At 42.7% G+C, this 5,042-nt stretch overlaps 1 protein-coding gene across 1 annotated transcript in view; it reads right to left on the bottom strand.

Moving 5' to 3' along the window:
* The window catches only part of ALDH1A3 (aldehyde dehydrogenase 1 family member A3), a 41,347-nt gene extending 37,434 nt beyond the window's left edge, over positions 1–3,913 (bottom strand). The window contains exon 1 of the mRNA XM_026855933.1: positions 3,896–3,913. The gene's annotated coding sequence lies outside the window, so the exon portion shown is untranslated. The remainder of the gene's footprint in view (positions 1–3,895) is intronic.
* Positions 3,914–5,042: the final 1,129 nt, after the last annotated feature.

Genomic DNA, 5,042 nt, shown 5'->3' on the forward strand with positions numbered 1-5,042 from the left:
CCCCCCCCCAATCTACATATTTTCACCAGACAAATCACTGAATCAATTTCTATTGAACCATCAATACTAAAGGACTCATCCTGCCCAGCAGTTGCAAGATGAAATTTTCCGATGGGAAGGTGCTTCAGTTATAAATAATTTGTGGGAATATCCTTGTATGCAATGGCAGAATCAAATGAGCACTCTCCAGAAATAAAGGGATGCATTACAACAGCAGAAACTTTTATTTCTAAACTGTCCATTTTAACTGTTCAGTTGCTATTTCCCACAAAAGCTACAGAAGCATCAAAGCAGAAGAATCTCTTAAGCAAATCCAAATATATTCCTAGTCCCAGTGTAGAGCAGTTAGGATCCAAGCTATCCTTAGATGTCATCAACAGAACTATGAGGTGACTGATAGGATGTGCCAGCCAAAGTCTTGAGACGGAAGATTTTTCTGTCTATTATCTCTGGAAAAGACATGGCCACTGATCCATTTTGGGGTCAGTGGCATGGTCTGACAACAGAACATTTTTGGGCCTCTAGTAATTTGGCATTCCTGGTTTTAGTAGAATGTATCACACTATAGGCAATACTTTGATAATTCAAATATCAGTGAGTGAGGAGGAAATCGTTACAGAGGTGATACAATATTGATAGAATTTATCCTTTTCTGTCTGTATTTTGCCCACAGAAACTCTCAGCTGAAGTGGAAAGTACTCTTGTCTTTAGAGGACAAAATATGTGTACAAGGAGAATGATGAATAAGAAGTTCCAGGACAAGAAGTGTCTAAAGAGTCATTCCAGTGGGTTGTCTCATGTGGAATGACCTTGTCTCTTATCTCTTACGAGAAAGATTTCTTACAAGACATTCCTGGGAAAATTGTTTTAGTCATTATTGCTTCTTTGATTTAATTTTGGTGCAGTATGAGATATATCTAAGGCAAAAGTTCCACGTGCAGGGCTTGGGGACATGTGAGATTTTTAAAAGCTGTATGAAGTGAATGGCATATGAATGAGCCGAAATAATGAACTTTAACCAATATACATAGCTGTATGTAATGTTTCCACTACTAACGTCACAAGAAAAGTAACAAAACGTTCCACTGTCAAAGAGTTTTGTGGACACTGGTCGGTCCTTTGTCAGGCAAATTCAGTCCTACCATAAACTGGAACAACTCCACCAGCCTCAGGAGATGATGTGTCCTCTCACTGGTGCTTCTACCAGATCCACAGAGGTGGAGACCCTCACTCCTCCAGACTGCTGAACAGCGAGCTCAGCAGGAGATGCCCTATAAGCAACCACAGAGCCCCGATCAGAACAAGAGAGCGACATTTTTTATTCATTCCCATGCTCCAGGAGGGCCATGCCACCATTCAGATAGCAGCACTGAAAAGACGGGTTTTACCTAAGTTTCTAACAGTTGATAAATGTGTCAAAAACAGACGCAAGAGGAGAAGTGACTGTTAATGAAAGGTCACATTACTATTGAGTCACCCTGTTATATTTTCTGTTGCAGCAGTGTTTGCAGAGATGTCTGCAATATGTATCCTTAACCTGCTGCACCGCCTGCGATAGCTGTGAATTCCCTGGTGCTGTGCTGCTCTGCAGAGCCAGATCTCACAGCAAGTTTCTAGACTGTGAGTACAGCAGCTCTTCTCTGCCAGCCAGCACAAAGATTGCCTTTCCTCTGTCGGGTCAGACATGTACACCCTTAAATCTGCCACCATGAATTAGACCTGACCACACTTTTCTGTGCTGGTCTGTCTGTCTGTGCCAAGTGCAGGCATAGGACACGTTAGTGCTATGTCTCCCTGTCTGCTATGGATGCCAAGGGTCTCTGCAGGAACTAATTTCCCTGACTTCCCCACCTCATTTAACCATCATGAATGGAATATTATGGGTGGTAACTCCTTCAGATAGACTCTGCTCCCGCATACATGTGTGTTATGCCCTGGCTTCACACTGGGAGTGCAGAGGGTTGTATCCAGAGATCAGTGAAGACCTCTCCAGATGACCTGGGTGCCATCCTGTCCCATGGAGACAGACAGACTTGGCGGTGGGGCACGTAGTCACCCACAGGACAGCGGCTGCCCAGTCAGCAGTGGTGGAGTCATTGAGAGCTACTACACAAATTGATCAGGTGATACTTCAATGATATTTTGCATCTAGACTTCAGCCGTGCTTCAGGCTGACCAGAAGTCCTGTAGCTGTATAGAGTAGTTAACGTGGCACAGAGCCAAAGCTTATTCTGCTTATTTCACATATACCCCAAAGCACATACGCAAACAAATATGCGTGTGAAACAATACACACTAAAGGCTACCGAGGCTGTACACTCCACCATTCAACAGCTAGGAGTGATCAGAATTTAACTGGTTTTGCGCATCCTGATGAGCTGTAATTGAGTTATCCGTGCCCTTTTCCCACAGGCATCCCCCTCACTCTGCACTGGCAATAGTTGCTGCTCCGGAGAGAGCAGCTCCCCTCATGATTTATTCTCCTCTTGTTTAATGTGCAGCGACAGGGCTTTTTACTGCCTGTTACTCAAACTGTGCTTTGGGCACAAAATTATTCATTTCCGTATGGTTTTTCCATGGTGCTCATGACAGCAGAGTCTGAGTGTTTCACACACAGCATTTCCTTTTCCAATAATTTTGAGAGGATGCTGACCCTGTATTATCAGTGAGGAAAGAAGGCAGGCAGCCATGAATTAAAAAAAAGTCTTCATAATTTTGGATTCCCGATGTGAGTCACCTACTGCCTGAGTACTTTAGATGACAGGCATTCAGAGCTCAGCTCCCACTGAGCTCAGCTATGGCTGTAATTGCACAACAAGCCAGATCGGAAGATCTTCCACCTAAACACTTGATAAGGTAGAATGCACAGCTGACTGGACACTGCTCCCCAGTGACTTTAATCTGGAAATTCTCTTAATTTTCTGTGCCAGATTTTATAAATTTACCGTTCCTGCAACTTTGTTTTCTTTGTGTAGTTTTCTAGCATTTTATTCCTTTTTCTAAGCAAGCTTAAAAATCATTAATTTCATTAATCTTGATCAAATTCACCATGATATTGTCTAGCAGCAGGATGGATTGGTTTTAACTATGATACGTTTGCCATTTTACAGGCTCTTTGGTAGCAGTAGTGGACTGTTTAATTGATATGAGCTGTCATTTGAAGGGAGTGAGATGGTGCTTTGCCAGCGGGTTTGGTTTTAGTTTGTTTTCCCCAATATTTTCTGACTGCAAAATCCCAAGATCCATTCCAGACCCTAGGACCAAACAGTGCCTAGTGAGCTTCCTCAACCTGGTCCCCTCTTACCAGCCTGGCTTCTTTGTTCCAGACACAGAAAATACAAAGATGGAGAAATATTCCCTTAGATAGCTATTGGAAGAAGCTATTTAATAATAAAGATACCTCTTGGCTTATTTACCTGTCTAATCTATGCAGCTATCTAATGGCAATTACTGCTGCTTAAAAGTTCGACTATTACATAGGTTTTTGCTGAGTTTATTGAAGACAGACTTGACCAACTGCCATATAAAAGAGAGAGGACAAATGGTGATAACTGGACTGCTGCCTTCAGCTGTGAAAGACATTGCAAACGACACAAAATTCATTTAAAAGTCTGCTGTTTTATACCAGGACAGGTTCTACTCAGTTTATCAAAGTATTTACAATTTCAAAAGGATTGGAATCCAGAAAGATGCCTTTCTTTTTTCTTTTTTTTTTTTCTTTTTTTAAAAAAAAGAAGATCAGACTGTCATGAAGATCCTTTGAAAATAGTATGTATTACGTGAGGGTGTTTAAGTTAATTCAGCCTTACTTGGTTTGTGCTAGATATTAGTGGAGAAGTGTTGTGCACGTTGAATGGACCTTGGAGTTGGAAGCAGTCTTGCCCCATGAACTCACCGCTTTCCCAGTATTTCTATCACCCTTCTCACGTCCTGTAGGTTAAAGCTTCCATTTTGACACATCTGGGGCTGAAGAAGAGCTTCTTTTCCCACACCTCTTCACCTCCACAAAACCTGTCAGTCAAGGTGAAAAGAAGTGGTGTAAGATACTGTGAGATGCTATTTGTGTAAACACTTGTAACCGTAAATATGACCTCATGATGCAAACCAGGACTTTGGTGGCTCAAGACAAAGCACAGCCTTTTTATGCTTTGCACTGTAATTACTTCATGAAGCAAAATCCTCAGTCAAATTAATTTTCTTCATGCATATCATAGGTATTAAACTGTGAGCGTGCACGAGAACCGGCCTTCCCTTTAGTTTGCCTGGCCCCAAAAGTAAATTGGAAAAGTTAGTGATAAGGGAATAACAACCAGCTGAATATTTTGAAGCCTTTTCTATTAAACCAACTTCGATTTCCTCTTGCCTTCACATCTCCCTGCCAGGCCTAGCACTGGAAGATGAGGAGAGTGGGAGCAGGAACAGAAGCAAGTGCATGATAACCTACTAAGATAGTGTCTGTGCTGTGAAGAAGTTCAAGGACCTGTTTCATTATAAACCATTCAGTGTGTCTGGCACCAGGAGGCCGATGGGAACCACTCCCTGCATTGATCTAGCGATGCAGACCTGAGGATTAATTGCCTACAAACAGCTATTGTTTGCAAGATTGGCAAATGAAAAAACAAATATGTTTGTTTTCTCCACAGATCATGTTGCTTCCTACTTTCTCTTGATAAGAGGCTTTTGGGGCTGATGCCCAGGCTTTGGAAGTGGTGCTTGCCTAGTCAGGACTTGGGGAGCCTAAAATGTGCTTGCTGCTGCTGCTTCCTCCCCGTCTCTTTGCTCTCACTCATCGTCACATCTGTTCTGGGCCCAATGCCCAACGATTCTGCATTAACGCCTCAGTACACACAGGCTTGCACAGCTGAACAGTTTGCAATGCAACGTACCCCATGCCATAATGTCTTCCCGAATCAAGCTCCTGCAAATAATTTTTGTTTACGAGAAGTATCATTTGGCTTCAGAATGCTCCTTGTGAGCTCTGCCCAGCGAACTCTAGCCACTTCAGGGCTTCCCAGAGAAATGGTTTTGCAGGGCACAGGCAC

This window comes from Athene cunicularia (assembly GCF_003259725.1).
Source record: "Athene cunicularia isolate RWA chromosome 10 unlocalized genomic scaffold, athCun1 chr10_part1, whole genome shotgun sequence".
In the NCBI taxonomy this organism is placed as follows: Eukaryota; Metazoa; Chordata; class Aves; order Strigiformes; family Strigidae; genus Athene; species Athene cunicularia.